We start from the raw sequence: 26997 nt of genomic DNA, 5'->3' as shown, positions 1-26997 counted from the left end.
ATCTTTGTCAGGAAACGGGTGGGATTCATGAGATCAAATGGAGATATCTACAATGCTGCCTAAAATAGGACAGGTAAATCACACCTGTGAATTTCTCTCTTTGCATTTAGAGAACCTCTGCAGTAGGTATCTGTATCACGGATGCCTTAAGTTAGATAAAACTAACCTTACTTCTGGTAATGCCTGATATCAGGATACACCTTGCTTGCTCTCCTCGTAGACCCAAGAATCTGGTGTTCTTGGTTTCTCAGTCACTCTATTTGTAAAGGACAAAGAGAAATATCCATTCAAATTCTATAGTCTTGCTCTTACTCCATATCATTTCAAAAGAAAAAATAAAATCGGGCATCAGTTTTTTCCTCTCTAATAGAAAGGGGAAATGCACATTCATGGTGAATACCTCAGGCAATGTAATTTCATATGAATATTTGCCATTCATTCAGTGGGTAAAGTCTCTCAACTTAAATGGAAGAACACAGAATCTAAGGCCAGTAAAGTGTTTCAGAATGTAAAACTCAGGTTCATGTTGATCTCTGTACAAACTGAGGCATGACTTTCTATCTGGAAGACAGAGATGACACAAATATCCCGGTTTCAACTGGTTACTTCTTAACAGAGTTTATTGTGAATCTGAGCCTAAGATGCTAACCTGTTTCTAGATAAAACAAGCACTTGTAACTGTGCATTCAGCCATGAAATCTGTTACTTAATCTTTTTCTTGGATATGTCTTTTCATTTTCAGTAGAGAGACTCAAAACTCTTGGATGTCGAACATCAGCAAGAATCCATGCCTAAGTGACAGCCTAATAACACATCTGTGTTATTTGTGGTGAAGAAGCAGAAACCCCATCTGATCTAAGCTTGTGGATATTGTCTAAAATTTTCTTTCTTTTTTTCCTGCAATGAAATTATTGTCTCAGAGTATTTAAAGCACACCAATAATTTCTTAGGTAGAGGACTAATTGACATGTTCTCCAGGCAATATATTTTGTGCAGTGAAAAGCTTAACTATAACATAGTGGAGGAATATAATTTCAAAGGAAGTCTGAAATATTTGGCATTCGGTGAACTTCTTTCTACAAGGATTGAGAACGGTATTAGCTCATCTCTAACATAAATACTTGTAACCAGAGTCCTTTTATAGGAATACGCTAGTTAATGTTATTTAGGCAAATCAGGAAATATCAGACCAAATATTTACGTCACAGATTTTGGAGCCGTTTATATCCCTTAATTGTATGTATTTTTAGCACATTGAAAACAATGATTAAAGAAGATTTTATAGCCTATCATAGATAAAGTAAGAAGCAGGAAAAAGAGATTAGCATAACTGAAGCAAAAGGCCTGTTGCAGGTCTTGCAGAAGGCATGATCTCAGAGCTTCTCTTTACCTTAGTAATCAAAAGCAGCCCTACCTTATTTTCCAGGCTTCTCTGCATTACATCAGGTGATCTTCCCCACTTCTTGTTGCTTGCAATAAATTACAGAGACTTTTACAACATTTGCCTACTTTTCCAAAACTTCCGACTATTCCTAAAATAGCTTGAAATGCTTATCAAGGATATTAGCAATCTTCAGTTTTAGCAACATTTAACATTTGACCCATACTTATCAATATGTATTGTAAACCATTTTAGACTTGTCAACAGAAACTAGAGTTGAAATGTAGGTAGATATAAATATAACTTCATAACCTGTTTCCCAGGGTCCACCCACGAGCAAGTTGTTTGAGGTTTGTGGCTTCTTCCTCAGAGAAAGCTCCTTCATTGTCTTCAAAGAATGATTGATTCAGTAAGTTGATTTGGGCACAGAAGTCACAGGAGAGGTCTCTGCCCCAGTATAGTGACCTGGAAGAATGATGATAGGTTATCTTTTTTCTTTTGTTGCGGTGAATTCAGCTCATGGATATGGTACAGATAAACATCTAACAGGAACAGGCAATTTTAAACCGCTCTCAGATATGGCAGGCAGAAAAATCCTTGAGATTATTGTGAACTACACACTAGGAAGTCTTCCATACTTAGGAATTTATGTCATATTTGAAGAAATTGTCAAAGTGTCATTCAATCGAGCTTTTACAGAACAGATGAGTTTTGAGTTTTGGTCTACGCTTTGAATAGTGAACATTAATTGTTAAGAAAATATAATTTATGTAGTGGAGTGAGTGAATATAGACATACCCTTTGTATTTTTTCTTTCATTGAAAACATGGTCAAGCTTAATGCTATAATATATAAACGAATACACATATTAATCCTTTAAATATGAACTTGTGACTTCTGAATATCTGCTTGGACAGACTTTTCCCACATTGTCCCTTTTTCCCGTTCCTTTGTTTTTGCTATTTGTTACCAGCCTGAACAAATGATATCAGTAATGAGTTCTGTTTTATAGTTCAGTGCAGATATACTAAAAACCCATTATTAAATTAAACTTTCTCATATATAAAATCTACATGAAGGCTGGTGTCTGAGTTACAAAAGGAAAAAGTGCATGAATGAATACGGCCCCCTGATCTTTGCCTTTACAATGCCCTTTTGTTCTGTAAGTTTCCAAGTGCTAAGAGTGGGGAGGCTCAGTAAACAAAAACCTCTTTGCACTTCTTAAGAGAGCTAAGTACTCTGCCTGTAGAGTCAGCAACTTCCAATTGACTTTCAAATAATCTGAAATATATGAGTTCCTTCCACAATATGAAAATTCTGACTGGGGGGATGAATATTTTCTTCCCATTCCTTACTCTCAGATTCACAACAAGGCGAGAAAACCACCTGCTTAGAGCGGGTTTACCACTTTTACGGTATCAAAAGTAGGGATTATCTCAACCAGTACACACATAATGGACTGGTCGTTTCAGTCTACATATTTCCTTCATAATATTGTAAGGCAGAATGTCTGTAAGAGATTCAAAGTGAGATGTAATCTAATTCTCACGTGTTCATTTCTAATAGTATTTTCTAGGACTGCACAGAAATAGAGCAAACTTGGAGGGATTATGGAAAAAGTGTAAGGGATGATTCTCATGGACTTTTTGGATTTAAATTTCGAGGAGGGCAGAGGCTGTGGGAGAATGTGATAGAATTAAATGGCTCACCCGTTATGCACTTAGGAAAACATGAGGAAACTTCTGAACTGTGAAGCTTCACTCAGAAGGAGTTCTATAAGTTTGATTAGAGTTCTATAAGTCTAGGCTTCAGCTAGGGTCTGAACTTCAGGGTCACACCTTAAGATCATTTTGATACATCAAGTACAGGTAAGACTAATTAATGGGTTAATTTTCTACCTGTACAGTCTCCCATAATACACACTGTTAAATGGTTCTAAATAAAACAGATGTCCCAAATCCACATGTTTACAAGATCACTGAGATGAGCCAAAAGGTATACAGTACTGTTCAGTTCATAACACAGAAGCTTCAAAAGGAATTTGGATACTAATAACTGACCTAAAGATGTGACTGTTTATTCCAGTCATTTACAAACATTGGGAATTGTGCAACGCTCTGACATCATTTCTGCTAGCAGCTGGAAATCCCTGCTGAACATCTGTCTGAAGTGCTGTTCTCATAATTCAGCTGCCAAAAATGGCTGAGTAAATGACAATAATATTCCAATTTTTATTTCTTAATAAAGTTTTCTGTCCTTTTTGAAGGCAAAATTCTTCTGTGAAAACTCTTTCAACAGTTTTTTTGTGCCATTTGCAGAACTTTTAGTTACATTTTGTCTTGTGAAAATATGGAATACTAAAATTTTTCAGTCTGTCGGAAGTTTCATTAGATTCATTTGCAGTAGCTTTTATTTGATGTTGGCAGATTGCTTTAAAATGGTTGCTTACTCCTTTAGAAAGCAGGGACAACTTTTATGAGAACATGTACTTCTGAAAAGACAATCTTTGGGGATTACTGTTTAACACTGAAATAAAGGATCACCAAAACCCCCAAATATGAAGAGTGAAAAAAGTGTTTAGCTTTTTTATTGTACCTGCAAGTGAAGGTATAAAAATAAGGTGGTTAACCTGTATTTGCTATGATTACATATGCTTTTAGCCTACCTCCATTGCACTTCGCATCTATCCTGAATACAACGTGGCACAGAATGAGAAATAATCTGATTTTCTCAATGAAGAACAAAGAACACTAGTTCTGAACTCATTGTATCTACATTTTTAACTCTTAGCATTGGGTTTAATTTCTCTTAACGCTTCTCAAAATAGGTTAACTTAATTGCATTCTGCTTCTGCTGATTGACTTGAACAGATTTTACTGCTCTGGACTTCCAACTTATGTATTCTTTTTGTTTATGTTCCTAAATTAGAAGCACATAATTTCCATGCTTTATCTCTTTACATTTTAGTTCATTTGTAAAATAAGGAATGTTATGATTTGATAGACATTCCTTGGGATGGATACTTATATGTGCTGAATTGTGTGTATTGAAATTTCATTTCAGCTTTGCTTAAGGGGTAACAAGTATTTAGTTGCTTCTCCAAAGTTAATGACCCCTGAATTGTGAAGGGCTACACTGGACAGTAAACAAATATCTTTACAACCTCCTCTTATTTTCTTCTGCCTTTAACACAGTATCCAGAAAAATTGTACTATGTAAAATTAATATAAGTGACAGCAGAACTGGGATTAGAGATACAACTCTCCCTCCACTGGTGACAGCTGGAAGAGCCATGTAGCTCATACACTCGAAAGAGCCTTAAGCTATTAACAGAATGTCCAGCTCCATGTAATTGGTTACCTATGCATCCTGACCCAACTGCTTTTTTAACATAAATTTGTCATTTGTAGGTCTTGTTAAGTCCACTCTGCCAAATAAGCCATTAAGTCATCAGGCCACATAGTTCATTAAAGCGCTTTTTGTGAACGGGGAATTCATCTGTGAGGATATTGTCTTTCCTGAGGAAGTTAGGAAGAAATTTGCCAAAAAGTAACTAAAGTTAAAAAATCAACAGATATCCGTTTCTCTGGCGTTCCTCTAAAAGACGTTTCTGAACAGATGTGAGATGGAAGCATGCAGAAATCCTCTGGTGAAATGCTGAGTGACGGGTATCTGCATGGTGAATTCTACCTCTAAAATGAAAATCACTCAAATTTGAATGCAAAATAAACAAACAAAACACAGAAAAACACCCTAAGCCCTTAAAAACAGGCAAAAGCTCTAGTACATAATTTTATTATATGGCAAAACCTAGATCCAGAAGAACATTCAGCTCCTATAACTGTTACAAGCTGAAGATTCCCAATTTCCACACCTCAGCAATTACCTTGCATTCTGTATGTCTATTCTTGATGTGTCTTGTGAATTTCTTCAAGCATATGTATTTTGGGAGTGCTAGGGCAGCTGAGCACACTGTTCATCCTTGTCTTAGAGGATACACCCTGAATATGTACCCTACAACCGTCTTGATGAGTTAGGTCTCATCTGCTAGCTGCTCATATTCTACATCATGCTTCATACAGAAACCAGTCTGTGCAACACATGGGGTAATCATCCTCTTCTTTACTCAGTAACTAACTCAGATAGGATACCATTTTACAGTCAGTCTAGGTCAATATAAATTCACACTGTAACACTGACTGAAACATTGCTTTATCCCTTAACACTGGCCACATATTGTCACTCTTCTATGCCAGCAACTGTGTGATTTTATATCAACTTGACAGCTCCCTGATCAGTGCTGTAAATTTGCTTGCATGCTCTGCTTCTGGTTGCAAGAATCCTTCTAATGACTTCAGAATGGGCAGAGCATGGGTGCCTGTCACAGGACTGGTGGCGTGGTTTCTCTGGCTGCCAACACATGAAGTAAAATAAGGTCAATCAATTACTTCTGCTAAGGAGTGGAAACCAAGGTATTAGCCACTTGTTTATATATTATAGGAATGACACTCCTGGAAGTCTGAAAAAAAGAAAGGAACTGGATGCTATTTGCTTTGAGAGCTGTCAGACTCTTCCTGTCTTTCCTTTCTCTTGCATTGTTGTGCCTGAGTTGCCAGTTGGATCAGCAGAGTAATTAGCAGTGACACAAAGCCTGCAAAAGTAGTCAAGTCCTTCTTAAAATCTCCTGTTGTTTGTGTTGTGGAGAGAGGATACAGTCAGGCATGGAAAGTTATTTCCTGCACTTAATATCTGGTCAGTCATGAAAGGAGGAATAACAACTCTTAGAAATAAATGTGCCAGAACAGACAAGGTTTCCCTTGAATTTGGCAACTTGCTGCTAATCTCAGAATCCTCCTAATTGAAAAAATTCTAACAATATATTTATAATACTTAACCTCAGAGACTACACAGACATTCTCTGTAAATTAAATAAAATAATTTATAATAATAAATAAAAAAAAATCTAATAATGCAAATTGTCAGGATAACTTGTATCTGCAGTTTTGCAAGCTTATTCAGGTGCTATCCAGATTGCTTGGCTTGTTCTTTAAAACATTACTAAGCCATTTGCACCAGCCATGTGGTTTTAACATTATTTGCTGAAGAAAAAGATATAAGACTAGGACAAGGCATCCAAAAGGAAAGATCCTTTCTCAGATCTTAATGAAGATTAATGGAATATTGGAAGCACAGAATTTGTTTCAGTAACACTTAATGCTCACAGTAACTGATCACCTTGTAGTTTACATACCTTGCTTGTGTGATCCGAAGAGATCCTCCAATTACGTACTAAGATGATACACAATCTCAGAGATTGTCTTTAGCTTAGAATTCACTAGTGGACAGTGGAACAGCAGTACTGGAAAGTTATATTATTCATTACTGTGTGCTGTTATGCTGTACAATCTCTTTCATGAGTTGAATAAGCTTTGCCTAATACCAAGATGATTTTACCACGTCCATAAAATTGTTCCTTTGATGCTCCAACAAGAACAAAATCCTTTAATGTTCTGAAAAATTGTCATTTTCTGTATAATTTTATCAAAGACCAGTTATACACATTTCAGTGTTCAGTTTTGGGTCCCTTACTATAAAAAAGACATCAAGGGCCTGGAGTGTGTCTAGAGAATGGCAATGAAGCTGGTGAGGGGTCTGGAGCACAGGCCTTACAGGGAGTGGCTGAGGGAACCGGGATTGTTTAGTCTGGAGAAGGCTTAGGAGACACCTTACTGATCTCTACAACTACCTGAAGGGAGGTTGTACTGTGGTGGGGGTCTGCCTCTTTTCCCAGATAACAGCGATAGGACAAGAAGGAAGGTCCTCAGGTTGTATTTGGGAAGGTCTGAACCAGATGCTGGATGTTAGGAAAAATTTCACCTCAGAAAGAGTGGTCCAGCATTGGAAAGGGCTGCCCAGGGAAGTGGTAGAGTCATCATCCCTGGATATATTTAAGGAAAGGGTGGATGTAGCACTTGGAGACATGTTTTTGTGGGCAATATTGGTGGTAGGTGGACAACTGGACTAGATTATCTTAGAGGTACTCTCCAACATTAATTCTATGATTCTGTGATTCTGTGATTCTATGTTTCTCTGATTTGTTCTTGTATCAACAATGATTTTAAGGATGGATAATTCTTACTCTCCCCACCAAGTTCAACTGTCTTGTGTAATACAGAAAGCAGTGTATTGCCTTTCAGCCTTTGTTTTGCAAATGCAAAAGAGCCAAAGTTCTCCTTAAAGAAACTCTCCCTTATTGTTAACTTCTTTGCAGATCTTCATCTCTCAAGCTGAATTCACCTTTCTTAAAAGGAGGATTACCAGAATTATATAGAATCCTGCAGATGAAGCATTATCATCTTGAATATCCTTTCTCTTCTGGAACAGATGTTTCATTTACATCTTTTTATTTGTTCATTTTACTGCTGGCTGTGTCAAGACTACTTAAGCAATATCCCAGCTTATTGGCAAACGTTCTTGTTCTTCATCCCTGAATGCATTAATTTTCAGCCCACTTGATGATTCATTTCATTTTTATTGCATAATCCCCCAGACTATTCATTACTTCATTTGAATACCTTTTTTTTTAAGCTATACATGGGATGCTTGTCATAAGAAGATTTTGAGAATATCATAGCTCCAGTTTTTGTACTAACATTCATAACTCATTCTTAAGACAGTGAAGTCATTAGTTTACAGATAAATTGGGGGAGATGTCTGTAATTTCTGGTTTCTTTCTGGCAATATAACTAACAAAGGCAGAACCTTCTCTGTAAAGCAGCAGTAAAGCTTTTATCATTCTAGTATTCTTTTAGTTCAATTTCACAAAGGCTGATCCAAAAGTTATGTCTCTAATTATGTTGGCCCAAAACATCAGAGGTGGAAGTTGGGGGTGTAGCAGTAGAGGTTGAACCTTCCCACCAATATTTCATTATATTTTGTGTCCATGAAACAAATAGCAGCAGAGAAGCCATCTGACAAAATAGTGCCTGGCATGGAAGGGTATATGAAGCAAAGGTATGTAATTGAATTCCACCATGAGGAATAAATGTCATGCACTGACATTTGTTGGCACTTGCTGAATGTTTATGGAGCCAAAACAGTGAGTGTGAGCACATGATGTGATGGGTGGTGTTTCAGTAGTGGCAACAGCAATCTGAAAGACGAGTAACATTCTGGACAGCCATGCAGACTTTGAGAAATGCATCATGAAGGCTTTTGTTCATCACTGGTGAAAATACACAGCACATGGTTTTCAAATGTATTGCAAAATAGTGCTTTGTAGCTGAGAATTTGCTCTGTCGAACAGCATTATTACGCTCTATCTATCTTTTGTAATTTCTGCAGGAACAAATAGAGCAGTTTACTTATCTGTTCTGTTATATAGCAGCAGAGATTGAGCTGGTGAAGACACAGCTCTGGAAGCTGTCATTATACCGATATACTGACTTCTCCAAGATAAATGTGATACTGATGGGCTCCTGTCCCCTGTGTAACTACTGGCCCTGCTTTTGCTGTGTGAATTGCATAACTGAGAGAGGAATAAGCAGGAACACGATCTCCTTAATGATCTCTGCGTCAACTGCATTACAATCAGACCCAAAGCAGTAATGCTGACATTCAAGTGAATAGATCAGGATGGCTGTGGATCAGGAACAGATATCACAAAAATCTGAAGATGGTCCATACATCTATTAGCTTAGTCCTGGAATTAAAGCATTTGTCAGAAGCCACACAGTTGCTTACAGTGCTGGTTATCTATGCACCACCTTCTTTCTGTGTAAATTCATCTCCCTTTTCAGGTAGACTAAAATGTCTTTCATTTGGGCATTAAAATGACAATGAATTATAATGAAAACATTACTTAAGGATGTTAAACATAAAATAAATTAAGCTGAATATGCAGGAATATAAAATCCTAAATTAGTCTAATCTTATTTCAGTCTGAATGGGACTTAAAGAAATGTAAATAAGGAGTTTTTTCAGATATTGACAGTGTGTTGGCATAAAGTTTGGAGACAATTTTTTTTCCTCAACATGAAATAAGGGCATATAATCTTAAGTCAAGCAAAAGATCTGGCTGTGTCCTTTAAAGCACATGCGTCCAACCTTTTGGGTTGCCTGGGCTGCACTGAGTGAAGAGGAATTGCCTTAGGCTGCATATAAAACATATAATATAGTTTTATTATTTATATACAATAATTTATTTTTATTCAATATTTTTTATTAAAAGAGAAAAAACAGAGGGTATCAAAAACATAATTAGTGGATTGGGCACACATGGTTTAAAAGAGTCAAGAAACCTAAGATCCTAAAAGCTTTCATCAGGGAACAGTAACAGTGATACTTTGATGATTTTATGCTTTTGGTGGAGATCAAGATCACACGTTGTCATGTGCTGAGAAGGAGGAAAATAATTCTGCTGTAAAAAAGGGGAATCCTTCATTTACTGGGATTGGTTCAGGCATAGTGATGAATTTTTTTTTGGTGAAATTTAAATTCCTTGTGATAGGACACTTATCGTAATATTAATGTAATAACTACATTATTTAGTCATATCAATAGTCCCCTATTGGGATTGTATAGAAGGATCTGGAGACTTTAAATTAAATCAGAAACAGGATCTGGAGCTCATGGGCCAGAAGTCCTATTCAAACAGTGATTCCTTATCACAGAATCACAGAATCGTAGAGGTTGGAAGGGACCTCTAGAGATCATCGAGTCCAAGCTCCCTGCAAAAGCAAGTTCCCTACACCAGGTCGCACAGGTAGGTGTCCAGGAGTGTCTTGAATATCACCCAGAGAAGGAGACTCCACAGCCCCCCTGGGCAGCCTGTTCCAGTGCTCCATAAAGAAGTTCTTGTGCACATTCGTGCAGAACTTCCTATGCTCCAGTTTCTGGCTGTTTCCCTTGTCCTGTCTCCACACACTGCTGAAGAGTCTCGCCTTGCCACTTTGCCCCCCACACGTTAGATATTTATAGACCTGGATCAGGTCCCCTCTCAGCCTTCTTTTCTCAAGGCTAAACAGACCCAGTTCACTCAGCCTTTCTTCATAGGGGAGATGCTCCAGGCCCTTCACCATCTTTGTGGCCCTTCGCTGGACTCTTTCCAAGAGATCCCTGTCTTTTTTGTACTGGGGAGCCCAGAACTGGACACAGTATTCCAGATGAGGCCTACAGGGCAGCGTAGTGCTTCCTTTGACCTGCTGGCCACACTCTTTTTAATGCACCCCAGGATGCCACTGGCCTTTTTGGCCACAAAGGCACACTGCTGGCTCATGGCCAACCTGTTGTCCACCAGGACGCCCAGGTCCCTCTCTGCAGAGCTCCTCTCCAGCAGGTCATCCTCCAACCTGTACTGGTGCATACAATTATTCCTCCCTAGGTGCAAAACTCTACACTTGCTTTTGTTAAACCTCATCCGGCTTCTTACTGCACAGCTCTCCAGCATGTCCAGGTCTCACTGAATGGCAGCACAACCTTCAGGCATGTCAGCCAATCCTCCCAATATACAAAGATGGATAATAAGATACCACAAACATGAAATAGGACATACATAAAAACTACGAAGACAGGGGTACATGGGAGCTCTGTAGCTCTTGTAAGTCAGGGCCCATCTGCCTTTACTACTGATGCCACTTATCGGATCCTGAACTGGTGTTTATGATTCTCACTTTATCCAAGAAGAAATCAAGTGGCAAAATGCAAGTGGGCCACAAAAGGCTACATTCTTCTTGATTCTACTCTTAAAAATATTGTAAAATGTCTTTCCTTTTCTGTTGCCACCAGAGAAGTTTTGAGTCACCCAGAGCACCAAAAAGACCTGTTGCTTCTGTTGCTACCTGACACTACCACCAAGAGATAGTTTTTGCATCACATAGGTATATGAGAGCTAGCAAAATTTAGGCTTAGAGTTCCTGATGTATGAACTGAAAGAATCACAGAATCACAGAATGACCTTGGTTGGAAGGGACCTCAAGGATCATGAATCTCCAACCTCCTGCCATGCAGGACCAAGAACTTCCATGTTTACTAGACCAGCTTGCTCAGGCCCCATCCTGGGGCCTTGAACACCTCCAGGGATGGGGCATCCACAAAATCTCTGGGCAGCCTGTTCCAGTACCTAACCACTCTCCAAGTAAAGTACCCCCTAACATCCAACCGAAATCTTCCCTCCTTCAACTTAAAACCATTTCTCCTTGTCGTGCTGCTATCCACCTTTTCAAAGAGCTTACTCCCCTCCTGATTGTAGGTTCCCTTCAGGTACTGAAAGGCTGCAATGAGGTCACCCCGCAGCCTTCTTTTCTCCAGGATGAACAAGCCCTGCTCCCTCTGCCTGTCCTCATAGGGGAGGTGCTCCAGCCCCCTGATCATCTTTGTGGCCCTCCTCTGGACCCTTTCCAACAGCTCTCTGTCTTTCTTGTACTGAGGGCTCCACACCTGGACACAGTACTCCAGATGGGATCTCACAAGAGCAGAGTAGAGAGAGACAATCACTTCCTTATCTCTGCTGGCCACCCCTCTCCTGATGGAGCCCTGGATGCCATTTGCTTTCTGAGCTGCGAGAGCGCACTGCTGGCTCATGTTAAGTTTCTCATCCATCAGGACCCCCAGATCCTTCTCTATAGGGCTGCTCTCAAGGACTACTCCTTCCAGTGTGTATAGATGTCTGGGATTCCTCCCACCCAAGTGCAAAATCTTGTACTTTGCCGTGTTGAACCTCATTAGGTTCACGCAGGCCCACCTTTCAAGTCTGTCAAGGTCACTCTGAATGGCATCCAGGGAGAATGACTCAATCACTTCCCTGGGCAGACCATTCCAGCGCCTAACCACTCTTTCTGAAAATACATTGTTTGTAACGTCGAAACTGAAAATATGTAATCCAGTACATAGAAAACACAGGTTTCTCCACTAGAATTAATATTAGGTTGTTACTTATATGGGGAGCAATATAAAACGAGAAGAAGTAGACAGGATTGAGAACAACCCCAGGAAAAAGATGGGTTGGGAGAATAAGACAGAGAACAATAGCTGTGAAAACACAGGGAAAAGAATGATGATAATGATTGCATAGGAAAATGAATGATACATACAGCACTTCAAAGACCCAGGATGGAAGGAACTGTGCCAACTTAGTTTAATACAGCATAAGAATATAAAGAGGAAACAACCCCATTATGGATAATTAGGGACAGATCCATGGAGATCTTCCAGCTGTTTCTCACCATCTCTCTGATGCAAAGCAGATGGACCTTTATTTGTAGCAGCTTGCTCTGACAGGTTTAGAGCACCTTGGTGTCACTGATGCAGATCAACTTCTGGCTTTTACTTTTTCCTAATTACCTTTTGGGATGACATCAGTGATCCATGACTCGATGTCACAGTTCTTGATGGGACCAAAAATAGTAAGAATATAACATAGTAATGCCTGAGTTCCTTATTTTTTCTTTTGTTACATTTTTTAACAGTCTTCCACTGGGTGAACACAGACCTTTAGTGAGAAAGGAGAAGGGAAATGGCAACAATTAAAACATGATCGAAGATATGTTACTCTATAAAACAATCAAGTAAATGGCAGCCTTTAGACAAGATTTTATCTGCAAAATGATCAGCTGTATGAATGCAGTGTGGAGCACTTTGAAGGAACCAATTCAAATGATTGTTCTTTAGAAATAACCTGGTTTTGTTGTTTTATTGAGTAAATGATGCAAACATCCTAGCTTAAATGTTTGCTACTTATTTAAATGTATTTATTTTAAACTTCTGCTCTAGAATCACCAGCTCAAGCCAAGGTCATTTTGAGGCAAGTTCCACATGAGGAAGTTCTGAGTTAATTTTAAGTGTCAAACAGAATCACAGTGTTGAGAGACTGGACAAGAAAATGCAGTGTTGGAAAACGTTTTCCTGAGCAATTAACTAAGAAACTGCCATGGAAAGATCTTGCCTTGTTAAGCATCTCTGACCCTATCTTTTCTTTCCAGATGCTGTGTCATTTTTCTCTTGGATAGTGTCTGCACTACAATATGCAAGAGGGCCAGGAAGAGAGTTCACAAACTTTACCCTATTATGCATCTGTTGGCTACACCTCGTTCTACATGAAACAAGACAAATCTTGCCAAATTTCCAAGACAGATCTGTTCTGCCAGAGACCGCTTCACTTAGGATCAGAGCAAGGAACTGGTCATTGAGAGTTATTTACTTAGCAGCATTATTATAACCAAGGGGATCAAGATTCACTCTGGAAATAATGATGAATATAAATTTATCATAACAGAATGGTGATGCAGATTTTTTCTTGTATCAACTACCACCCAAAAGATAAACATAAGTTAATATATCTGACAACTCTCTTGCTTAAGACTCCTCTAGTTTAAGCCCTTTCACCACCAGTTGGGATGATTATATCCTTTTGAGGGGAGAGAGAGTCCATGTACTTCGTCAGTGACTCAATAGAAGCTAAAAGAAAAATGGGAAGAAGTCATTTTCCACAAATCAGTGTTTTTTTGGCCCTGACCCACTTAACAGACAGCAGTTTCCCTTCTGCTTTGCCGGTAGTTCTCAAAGTGAATAGAAGCAGGAAAGGCCTTGGGACTCTTAGAGGGATCATAGGATTCAGTTCACCTGTGAATTTGTCCTGTTAGAAACTTAAGCCATTTGAACCTCACGTAGTCCAGTAGCCTGAGTGCCTGGTTAATGGCAGCTACTGTGGCAAATTTCTTTGCTTTCTCAATTTTTTTAAAATTTTTTTTTATTTTTTATTTTTTATTTTTTTTATTTGGGGGGGGGAAGAAGGGGAGGCTGGGTTTTATGTTTTTCTCTTAAATCTACGTATCTTAAATCTACGTAGTGTGTCTAACTCCTCGTGAAACCGCAAATGAAAATGCTGAAATGGCTAACATCTGGATTAGTCTTCTGGGCAAATACATTGGCCAAGTTCTCAGTTCCCTGTTTCAGAGGAGATTGGTGGATATAAGATGCATTTCTGTGTTTTTTCTTCTCTAAACTTTCAGCAGTTATCATGATCATTTGCATAACATTTAACCACTGTTTGCGTGGCTATTGTGTCCCTGAGGGTTGCTTTGTGTAAACACAATCTGTGTCACAGTCTTGGAATGGAGAAGAGAAAAACAGCTTTTTCCTTTCATGCAGATAACCGTCTCCATAGTAGCTCTGCAGCTGCCTGGAGTATCTGTTGCGGTCAGCAGCAACTGGTACTACTATTAGCTAAGGAGTAAAATTGTAAATCTATAGGGATGCGGTTATATGAGACTAACTGAGCCTGTGTAACAGCTTACAGCTGGTGAGAGGAACAGTCTTGTTTCCTCCTCAACAGCTTTTTAACATGTTTCTTATTCTCATCTGCTCTCCTTTCTTCCTATTGCACTCCCAGGTACTTCAGACTTTCGGGCTATATATTTTCTAGTAAATTATATTTGCCCAGACCATATTCTGGCCAAGACATAACTCCCTTCCCATTAGTCACTCCCTGGAACCTTCTGGCATTTGGTGGCCACATGCAAGCTGCCTGTGGGGAATGGTTTGGTGATTTTGCAGCTGCATCTGGGAATTGCTGGAGGACAAGTAGTTAACCTGGGCCAGAACCACGTCGGGGTCATTATAACAATTTACTGTGGACAGTGTGAACAATTCAGTTTCAGAACTTGTGAGTGTTTTCTTGGTACTATTTAATATAATTCCTGTAACACTGTGAGCTCACCGCTCTCAGTGAAGTAGTGGGAAACCGGCTCAGCCAAAGAGGAAGAAGATGCATTTTGACAGGCTAGAGAGTTACATGAGCTCTTCATGGATCACAGAAAGGGTAAGGGCAAAAGTACATATCCAAGAACAGAGAGGGAGAGGTGGAAAAGAAAGCAAAGACTTGACTTTTTCCGGTATTAGTTCTGGCTGCCTTATTGAACAGTGCTCTCTTTAATGGTATAGTTATGTGTATAAAGGTACCTAGGGATGGATTCCTTGTCTTGCAGTGACGTTGACCAAAGAGATCTGCAGCCCAGTGCGAACATCTCACTGCCATTTTTTCTGGAGATCCGACCTGCCAACTACTTTTTGCAAGAAATTCCTCCTTTCAGTCAAAATAAGCCCATTAATGGCTGTAAACTAATCTAGTGTGTTTTGCCTCAAATGGATGAGTGAGAGCTCACGCAAACACTTCAAATGGCAGATGGAAGAGGTGATAGCATTCGGTAAGATGAGCAGAATGAGATGACCCTTCTTTAACCTTTTCATGTGACATTTCTGCAACTGAAAGAGAGTGGTGTGTACACATCCTTCAGAAGAGTTTGTACTCTGCTCTTCAATCTGAGTCAACAGTTATGCATTCAGCTGCAGCACCACTCCATTAGCATAGGCAGCTCCCTGCTCTGGGACACAGATGTTCAGCTGGACTGAGGAACTGCTGAAAAACAAGCTTACATTCCTGCATAAAAACAGGTATTTTTTCAGCAACTTCAGTTTTTCAATCTATGTCACCGTTTGATCACATAAGAATAAAGGGCTTAAGTCAGAGCTTTTTGAAAGTACATTGTTCATGGGGTTGTGGGCTGAGAAAGCCTTTGTTGTACTGTAAGGTGACCCCAACACTTGCAAGATGTTCTCAATCACACCTATTTTCCATATTGTTTAAAATCAACTTACATGAATATATAATTTGTATGGTGTCAATAATAGAAAAAAAAAAAAAAGAATTGAAGTTTTCAGTATTCTGGGGAAACATTTCTTAGGGATTATTTTTTCACAGTGCACTATTTAAAATCCCTTACCTGTTTATTTATGGCAAAAACTATACAGTCTTTGTAATTCACATTTAAAATCTTCATGTTGAAGATTTCATTTAACTTCTGTGACTATTGAGCTTCTTATTCTTAACCAATACAAAGATTTTCATTCCATTTATATTCTCTGTTTTTTCCAAGTTCTTTTTTTTTTTCCCTTACCCTGCAGATTATAGGTCAATAGACTCATTTATGGAATTTAGGAGTATGGAGGCCTGGACATTTAGACAGTTTGGAATGAACCTGCAAACAGTATTTTGCTCTGTGGAGTAAGTCACTCAAGTCTTAACAAAATTAAAACTACCTTTCAGACACACATGTTCATTAAAGCAGCATCATGGTGTATTTTTAAAGCAGTTTTTCTATTTCCATTTTAAAGACCTGACTCTTCTGTCCTTATGTAAACTGCTTTAGTTCAAAGTTTACTGGTAATTGATATTGCAATTACAAGTTCTTCTGATTTGCAAATTCCTGTGAATTGTTTTGTGTTGTGGCTTTACAATTGCAAAACAGCAGGAAACTTCTTTTATGTGCATATTCAAAAGATGAAGCATAATTTTTTCATCTCATTTTCTACTATAACTAGCAGAATCTCTTTTAGGTTTGTGTTCTGCTGCTTTGACAAAATACTGAATGACAACTCTATTAATAGGTCTGATGATATTTCTTCTTATGAATCGATGGCAGACTAGTGCTTAAATGGAATCATCTGCAGTGATTGCCTCTGACTTCAACCTCAGAATTCATTTTTGTAGACTTCCATACAGATTTGCAGATCTTGCAGTTTGAGAACATTTGTTTTAAGTGGTTTCAGTAATAACGTACTAAGCATATGTTTTATGTAGATCTGTTAGAAGGTGACATGGTAAAAGCATTATGTTGTTTGATGCAGTTTGGGTAATTCCTTCCTAACTTTCACAGATCTATCATCTTCCTTCCTCTGTTGTCTCGAGTTACTTCTGTCCTTTCTGCTGTTTTTAGCGTTACTATTTTTTGCCTGAGCATACATGTAAGAAAATACTAAGCAGCAGGATCTGTATGGATGAGTCTAGCCTAGCAGTGAGCTGTCTGAATGGAAAGTGATATTTCAGATGCCTTGAGTGCACATTCACCTAAATACACTGCTAAAACTTCTAGGGTCCCTGTCTTGGTTCATAGTGCAGCCACAGGCAAATAAGACTGAACTGGGAGGGACTTTGTAGAGTCCTGAGAAAGCAGAGACATAATGAGAAAGTAGTGGAGAATGTCAGCATTCCTCGAGTCTGGTGTCTCCTCTTCAAGGAACCTAAACACAGGTTTAATGCAGTATTACTTTGGAATGAGAGGATTTTAGACGTGCCTGGGAGATGTGTTAGAAAAGAATAACTGCAGAGCTGATGGTTAAAAAAAAAAAGCAACAACAACAACAACAACAAAACAATTTCCATTTCAGAAACAGAGAAATGCAGACACTTTGAATGAAAAAGTGAAAAGAAAATCATCACTCTTCCCCAATCAGATTACAAAGTCACTGATGTATTCCCGGTGGAATTATATACTTTATGAAATGATTTGAAACAGCGGTGTTAAAAGATTTTTACCTCATCAAAGTTTTAGCATTTTTAAAGGCATTTTCCTTTTGAAAATATAAGGAGTGCAAAATGATTTTATGAAAAAATTCTATCCTGACAGAAATGTTTTTAAAGTATCCCTTCAGCGGGCACAAATTCCATCCTCCTATTTCTAGGTCTATTGTTGAAACAAGCTTTTAATATTCCTTTCCTTCTGCTCTGTTAGTAAAACATCTGTTACATAGAAGATTCCATGCAAAATAAAATACTCTTGCCTTGGAGTCTGATCCAAGGATCACTGTTTTGCTGATATATTTGGATAATAAAACTCTTAATGTTAAGCGGTTAGCTTCCCAAATTAGCAAAGATGCTTAGATATCGGTACACAAAGCAACATCAGTGAACTCTTCAAATTGTTTGGCTTCATTCATGAGCAGAAGCTGAGGGTCGTTAGTTTAATGAGTAATTTCTGTGGATTGGCAGCAAGAAAAGAGAGGAGAAAATCGGAGTTAATGGCATGGGAAGCCTGGAGCCAAGGAGTCCCTCACTGCAAGAGGCAAGGGAAAATAATCATCCCAGTCTGAAGAGAAGATGTTTAACAGATAAAGTTTAGAGAAAAGAACTATTCAGTCACCTGTGAAAGGAACAGGTAAAGTAATCACTGGCAGATTATGCAGTGTTAGCGTGTGGTTTAAGGTACTAAGGCTGGAGGAAACAGAGGAAATGGAAGATGAATTTCCTGGCATGTAAGAGATGTACATATTTATGAAACTCTGGCTTTGTTATGATGACACAAAGAGAGGCTGTTTTATTAGCATACTAGGATTTCTCAAAGAGAATCAAAGTTCCTGTTTATATTCAAAATGTGGAATAGAATCTGACTGTATTTCCAAACAGAACGTTTCTCACTTCTTAAACATGTATGAATTACAAAGTACCCAAGTCCTTTTCTCTGCCACGGTGCAAGTGTATGCGACCAGGACTAAAACCATCTTCAGGACTGATCATCTACCTTATAAACAACTGCTTGGAAAGAATTATACATCAGTGAAGACTGCTGCTATCATAGTGGATACTTCGTTTTTTATAAGAAGCCGTGGGATAGCTTTAATAACTGGCCCTTCACATGTTGAAAAAGTCAAGCCAAATTTCTAATGAAGCACATGTTTCAGGCAAAATCCATTAAGAATTTGGTTCAGTATTCCAAGAAAGCAGAAATTGATCATCATCACAGCCAAGATTTGTTTTCATTTTCTACTCACTGCCCAAAGAGAATCTAAGGACATGAAAATCAAAATATAACTAAAATCAGCAGAAGAACTTAAATAGGCTCTTCTAATCACAATTCCAACCAACTAAGAAATTTTCTATTTCAAACAAAATAGGAAAACTGAAACAACTGCCATCTCATTTATTTCTGAATTTATACATCTTACAACCGCATAACATACAGACATAAGTTTATGAATATATACATGTTAGTAACATAACCAACCAATTCTGAAATCAAATTGTGTTTGTTTCCTTGTTCCCTTACCCAGGGTCAAGAAGATTTCTACTATTTGGAGTTAGTTTTTAGTCAGATAAGACAGTTTTAATGGAATTTGATTCCATTATTGGGAGCCCTTAGACTGACAGTATGTGTTAATTTAAATAACCCTATATAAGCACAGAGTTTTAGATATTTTGTTGATCCACAGATTCTTGTTGGAAAAAAGTTCTTTCAGAAATACTTGTACAGTTCAACAACCAGTGGGACATGCTTCATTTCAGTGAAAGATTCTCTTTGCTATCTCATCTTTTTGCATAAACTAATGCTCAAATTCTAGAAGAGGCAATATTTTTAGCAGAAATGAAGCTTAATGCCTGTGTTACATGACACAGCACAGAACCTAAGGAGATCCAATTAAAATGCTGGTTATTATTTAAAGGGCTTTAGCTTAAATGCAACAGAGTTTGCTTGTTTATCTGTATCTTGGGCAAAATAAATAAATAAATCTGTAGTGGAACAAATTGTCATAATTTCATTTACAGCCTCACTGGATTCTACATAACTCTTCTGTATCAAGAAATACATTAAAATTTTCACAGATTTCTAAGGACAAGAATGGGGAAAGATAATTAGATGGTTCAGAAGAAGCAAAAGACAAACGCAGTTGTGTTAATCTACTTCTGTTCCTGGCCTGACAATGAAAGTGTGGATAATTTATTGACATTTGTCATCTAAGCTGCAGGGTTGCACAGGGAGAAATAGAAGAAGACTTGTTGTAGTCATTAAATTAACTAAAGTGATAAGTGTAGCTAAAAGGAGGAATGATCATTGGTGAGAGGTTACATTCTGGCTCCATGTTTGTGCTCTTCTAACAGTGTATTAGAAAGGGTCAGAATTTACCTATGTTTTTGGTTAGTCACTCTTAGGCCAAGATCTTGTTTTGTCTCTGTGACAGAGTAGCTGAGGCAAAAAGGATACTTTCCAATATCAAGTCAGATGTCCTTGATGGGAGCTTAAATAAAGTTCTTGTCAATTTAGAAGTCACAAAAAGTATGGCGAAATGCACATTGTGTCATTAAGTTTTATTATCCAACAGTCTGGAGCTGAGAATGAGTTAGAGAAAAGAACTTTCAAGTCTCTGGAAGATGGCACCTGTGAATCCTGGTTACTGGGGAATGAGCTTTTCTACAAGAACAGCAACTAAACACAACAGGCAATGTTTGGTGACAGATATCTGTCACAGAACATCACCGGCTTGTCATGAGCAAATGGATTCCTGGATGCTAGGAACGATCTGAAACTAAGCTGGAAAAGGGGCAGGGCAACAAGGTCGAGCAATCACAGAAATAGTAGTGACTGTGTCTAATATGCTGCCCAGTATTTCTAAATGGATGAAGAATATTGCAGATTACTGAAGTGATGATTTGTGCATGTTCTCTTTCTTCATGCCTGTCTGATACAACAGGCTTCCCACAATGCGTCCATAGAGAGACTGTGTGTAGGACACTGGAAAGCAATGAGGAATGATGTGCTATTCACCTGTTTTCTGAATAACATGCTTAATTACCAGTGTTTGGGCTGAAGCACTGACAGTGACTTAATTTGGTTAATGAGAGAAAGGTCTTGGCCTTTGCTCTGCTCAATCACCTTTCAGCTTCCCAAAATAAGACTAAAAGTGTCTCAAGCTGTGCATGAGCATTGTCTGATCAAATAAGGCTGCATCACTAAAATATAACCTTTGATGGTTTGTATTTGATTATAGTCTGTAATTCTGAAATTACGTATGAAAGTATCTATTTTTCTCCAACAACTTTTACATTTTAAACTGCATTATCAATTCTTCTTTTTCCTGAAAATAACAACACTCAATAAAATCCCCCCACTTTTAGCGTGCATCTTTCTGTGCATTGTCATCTCATTCCTTTTTTTTCCTCCACCGTTTTCTGAAACAGCTTTGGCTGATGAGGAACGGATGGCCTTCCATTTCCAGTGTGAATTTCACAATGGCAGGCTGTATGCGTGAAACCAAAGGCTAATTTGCCATTAGGTGGATGACATGGTGAAATACCTTGTTGTTGCTCAGGGCTGAAGTTGTTGCAGAGCGCAACAGTGTGCTGCCTCATTAAACTGTTTATAAGGCACCCATTATACCAGTGCTCTGTGTCGAACAACTTTTAGTAGCTTTCATATGTAGACTTCATTCCCCAAAGTCCAGAATTAGAAACCTCAAAGACAAGTAGCAGGCCCTTCCTCTCACTTTTTCTCCTTGACAAAATAGCTTCATTTGTGAGAAATTCTTCATTCTCTTCTCCATTTATATAATCTGTGGTGATTTTAAGACCTCAGATCTAAATCAGAGTTCATGACATGCAAACCAAAACTGTAGAAAGCTTATTTGCTGTTCAAATTTATCTACCTAATCTCTGTTAATTCCTTTTGTTTTCTAGAGCTTAGGAAACCCTAATCTTAACCCTAACCCTAATTAGGAAGGTCCAATTCTTTGAGATCTCTTTACATTTTAGATTTGGTTTCTGATGTCTTTCACAAATTATGCTTGGTTCAAAATGATCCAAACTTAACACTGAAACTAAATTTGAACTAACCAAATTAAAAACAAAACAAGCCTTTTAAAAAAATACCCAATAAACTTCTGTCCCATATTGGTGTTATGGCTTATGCGTTTAGTGTTTATATTTTTTATTGTTCCCTTTTTTAATCCCATTCTGAGTTTAATTTCAGATTTCTAAATAAGATAACTACATAGTGAGACATGCCTTCTCAGCATGGTTATCAGCAAGTGTTGCTCTGAAAGTAATGCCTCCTGTTTCATTATGTTGGTCCATGATATCAAAGGTGGGTGTTGCTTGTAATACAGTAGACATTTTGTTGCTGCGTGACAGATGGCAGCAAAGAGGCAGTCTCACAAAAAAGGTGTGACAAGGAGGTGTGTATGAAGGCAAAGGTGTGTCACAGAATCCCTCTACACAGAAAAAATTGCAGCCATTGACATTCACTGACTCTTGCTGAATGTTTAAGGAGACCAAACAGTGGATGTAAGCACAGTGAGGTGATAGGTAGTGCATTTCAGCAGTGGCAACAGTGATGTAGAAGACATGTTCCAGATGCCTTGCACAGCTGTCACACCATTAAATGAAGAGTGTCTTTATGAGCTCATCTGAAGGTGACAGTTTCCTGGATTGCATCATTACCAGTGAAGAGAAGGTGTCACCACTATGAACTGGCATCAAAACAACAGCCTGACTGATGGCATGCAAATTCCCCATCAAAGTTCAAGACACAGCACTCAGCAGGTAAAGGGATGTGCACTGTCTTTTGGGATGGGAAAAGTGGGATCCTTCTGAGTTTTGTGGAGCTCAAATAAATCATCAGCTCTGACCACTACTACATTGCAATGCTGACTAAACCGAAGGCTCCAACTTCCAGAGCCAGGCCAGAGAAAAAGATAATCTTTCTCTTGCAACACAATAATGTCAGGCCCCATACCAGACTGAAGACTGTGGAGCACATTGCCAGTCCTGGCTGGGCTGTCCTACCTTACCCACTATATAGTCTGCATTTAGCACTTTCTAATTTCTGTCTCTTCAGGCCAATGAAAGATGGACTGTGTGAGCAACATTTTCTTAACAACAACACTGTCGATAGCAGTTATGAAGCAGTGGATCACCTCCACTGGTGCAGCTTTTTATGACTGTGCCATGCAAGCTCTTGTTTCTTGCCAGTGAAAATGCAGAGCTAATGGTGGTGACTGTGTTGAAAAAGACTGTTTTGCACCTGAGAATTTTCTCTATCAGATATCCAGCATTATTGTGCTCTTTGTGCCTGCAGTTTCTCCATGGAAATAAATACGAGGCATTGCTTTCAGAGTGATCTACATACTTCATAGAATCATAGAATCACAGAATGACCCAGGTTGGAAGGGACCTTAAGGATCATGAAGTTCCAGCCCCCCTGCCTGGCAGGGCCACCAAACTTCCACAATTACTATAACAGGTTGTCCAGGGCCCCATCCAACCTGGCCTTGAACACCTCCAAGGACGGGGCGTCCACAACCTCCCTGGGCAGCCTGTTCCAGGACCTGACCACTCTCATAGTAAAGAACTTCCCCCTAACATCCAACCTAAATCTACTCTCTTTCAACTCTTTCAACTTAAATCCATTTCCCCTTGTTACTTAATAATACTTAAAAGGGTTCAAAATCTTTGCTCATTACTATGAGGTAATTCTTCAATTGCTTTTTCTTTTTTTTTTTTTTTTTTTTTAATCTGATTTAATGGGTTTCACAAAGGAATGAGGAATATGACATTACAGAAGGATTTTCAGATGGAAATAAATTGCCACATGCAGAGACAGGAAAAGTAAGCAAAAAATTCTCATGAGGTATTTACACTCTTTATCAGTGTTACTAAGGTTTTTATCAGTCTGCAGTCCTCAGATCTGTAAGCTGAATCAACCAGCCTGCATAATTCTAGTTGCTGGCATGCATACATTTAAAGACAGTACATTAATTAAGAAGTCATGTTTGTGAGTAGCATTTCCTACTAGCTATTCTACAATCATTTGACAAGATAAGAGTAGGGATAAAATCTATCATCCAAATAAAATCCTCTCTTTATCTCTGAAAAAGCACACACAGTAACATAGTAGAGGTCATATTCTTTCTTGTAAGCTTATTTAGTATTTTGTCATCTTATTTCAATCTGTTTGCTTTCCTCTCCCTCCCCTTCTGTTTTTTTAATGCAGAGATATAATGACATAGTTAAGTGCTTTCAGGATCTGTTTGTTTATTCTCTTTTTCTTTTTTTTCTTTGATGTTGGAAAATAGTAGATGTACCTTCCACAAAACAGATGTGCTGCTTTATCTTAGTTTAGAAGTCTCATTTGATGACATAGAAGAGGGTAGGGGCTACTCAGTTGGCTACAGGAGTCTAACATACTTCTATCAATATGCATAGTGAGGACTGAAAGCCAAGAGGGAAATCTGAGGGGAATTCCAATAACCTGCACTGTCACAACTGAAAACTGTGAGTGAAGCTATAAAAATAGCCTTCTAAAATGATATTTGTTTAAGTTTTTATATTAAGTTTTTAATCTTTCTTGCCTTGGAGAAAAATGCCATGACTTTACATGAAATATCATAAAGGGCTACTTAGCAAATTTGAAGTAAATCTCATTTTTTTGTTATCACGTTAAGGTTTTGAATAGCACTTCAATGAGGAAAGTGATTTCCCTCTCTACTCACAGCTCAAATGAGTGTCCATACTTTTGCATCCATATTGGTGCCCTGCAGTACAGGGAAGTTATTAGTAAACTGTGGTGGGTGCAGTGAAGGGACAAGGGATGGTTGAGAATGGAGCACTTTGCAGATTTTGCTCTCTGTGTCCTAGCAGGTTTTCAGCATCTGTCTGGACACAGCACTGAACAACATGGTCTGACCTCAGAGTTGCCCCTGCTTTGAGTAAGAGGCTGGGAAAATGTCCCTTCTATCCAGAATTCTCCTGTGAACCTTTCATGATTCTATCCCCATCATTATAGAATTTTTGGTTTCATTTCAAAATTCCAGATTAGTCCATTTTGACTACTCCGTTTTGACAAGCAAACAAAATCTTTAGCTGCTGAATATTATGTGATACGACAAAACATAGAAAGCATAGTGCAAATCCAGAAATAACTTATGCCTAAAAAGTAAATATAACTTTGCCAGCATGTATCAGTAAAGAGATCTGAACCAGGACTTTTCTGTAAAACAAACATTATATTAATCTCTTGTGCTTGGTAACATGATGTCTTACTAATTTGTGAAGATAGATACATATATTTTTAATTTTTATAGCCTAAAGTATGAATGTAACTTCATTTTGATAAGGAAAAGACCTTTTTGATGTCCTAAAAGTAAACATTTTCCTTAGATTCGTACTCTTGAAGATTATATTCATTGGATCTATTAACTTGGAGTTTAGCTGAACATGCAAGAAGAAATAAAATGTGTACAGTAGATAAAAATCTATTTTGCATATTAACAGAAATACAGCGTACAAAAAGCAATACCTAATAAAGCAATCTTAAATTTGTAATTCAATAATTATAGAATCTGAAGCTTTGGATAAAGCAGACATTTTTATGTTTGTCCTCACATTGGCCATACCCTGAAAACCATTGGATATAATTCCTCTTTCCCATTTATCCTTTCAGCTGGATGGTTTATGGCATAAATCTGCTTCATTTTTTAATATACACTCAAATATATAGAAAAATATTTCAGATCAATTGAATCAGTCTGAATTCTAGGTGCATTTATTATTTTCTTTTAATTCATAACTCATAAATTTATAATATATGTGCCTCGTGTTTGATCCATAAAACCAATGAATGATTATTTTACAGTATGATTGAGATGATGGAGAATAATTAGCAGTGATTGCAACAGATGTGAATGATAACATCATTTTCACAGCACATAAATCAGATTTATCTACGTAATTTCGGTTCAGAGTGTCCATGAGTCATAGTCACAGAAATTTCTTGATGCCTACAATCTGTGAATGGACTTAAATTCATCTCGTCTTACCCATCTCAATATTTTACACTCTTTTAAGAGAAATAGTACGTTCAGCAGCTACCAGTAGCCAATCTCCATGAGAGGCAGTTTTTATTCCCTAGATTAGAAACCATCGTTTCGAATTCAAGTGATTTCGTGAATCATATTCACTTCTCAGATCATAAACAGGTTACTTTATTCAATCTATCTCTTCCTTTCCTATGGATCTAAGCTGACATTCACAAACAGAAGTAGGCCCAAACATAAATGGAGCTTAGTGCACAAGGGCCTGCTTAGCTTCATGTACTCAAAAGCCAAACCAAACCAATATATGTATAATATATATATATATTCTTCTGATTGTCTTTATTAACTTCCTGACTGACTCTTAACGCCCTGACTGACCTGGACTGCCAAGGTTCGCTGCTTCAGAACTGTCCCGGACCGAACAGCAGCGACTGTCACCGAGGTACAGGGGCGTTTCGGTCGGTTCCTTTACCCACAGAACCCCGACATCACAGAGCAGCCCGGCAGCGGCTGACGTGACAGACATGACTGACGTGACAAACAAAGACGTGGAGCGGGCGTTGCCTGGGCGCTGCATCCCCGCCTAGAAAAGCCGCAGGGAGGGCGGCCCAGCAGGGACGGAGAGGAGGAGCTGGGGATGCGTGGATTGCGTGGGCAGTTCAAACGCGGAGAAACCGTAAGCCGCTCATTCATGGGGTTACAGAGCGAGAAGGGTTGCTATCACTGTGAAGCGGGGGCGCTTGTTAAGCGCGGGGGCACTTGTTAAGGGGCAGGGGCAGTGCCGGCACTATTGGCAGCAGGGCAGAGCTGATCAGTCACACTCTTTAAAGTTACCTGAATAGTTGTGAGTCTGCTGGTTTGCTGTGGCTGCACCTCGGTGCAAGGCTGCTGACAGGAAAAATGTGGAGACCCAGACTGAGATCCTGAAACAAGATGCTACTGTGCAGGTCTCTGGTTGTAGTGGGTGCCAGAGCCTGGCCTTTGCAGTGCTAGATGAGGGAGGCAGCACTTGTGTAAGATACAATCAGCTCAATGACTTATTCAACCTTGTGGTTGACCTGAAGGAGGATGTGGAGAGGCTGAGGAGCATCAGGGAATGTGGGAGGGAGATTGGTGGTGCTAAACCCTATGGGCCCTGAGATGTTGGCAGCCAGCTGAGGCTCCACATGCAGCATGTCACCCCTGCCTCCTTGCCATGAGGG

The 26997-nt window shown here is 38.7% G+C and overlaps 1 long non-coding RNA gene across 1 annotated transcript; it reads right to left on the bottom strand.

Annotated features, from left to right (window-relative positions):
• Positions 1 to 26997, bottom strand: LOC107308042. The gene is made up of 3 exons (XR_001552605.2): positions 26174 to 26997; positions 1694 to 1846; positions 1 to 256 (listed from the first exon to the last, which is right to left on the bottom strand). It is a non-coding gene; the product is annotated as an uncharacterized LOC107308042 (long non-coding RNA).

Source organism: Coturnix japonica, chromosome 1, assembly GCF_001577835.2.
Source record: "Coturnix japonica isolate 7356 chromosome 1, Coturnix japonica 2.1, whole genome shotgun sequence".
In the NCBI taxonomy this organism is placed as follows: domain Eukaryota; kingdom Metazoa; phylum Chordata; class Aves; order Galliformes; family Phasianidae; genus Coturnix; species Coturnix japonica.
This window is presented reverse-complemented; position numbering and strand designations above follow the sequence as displayed.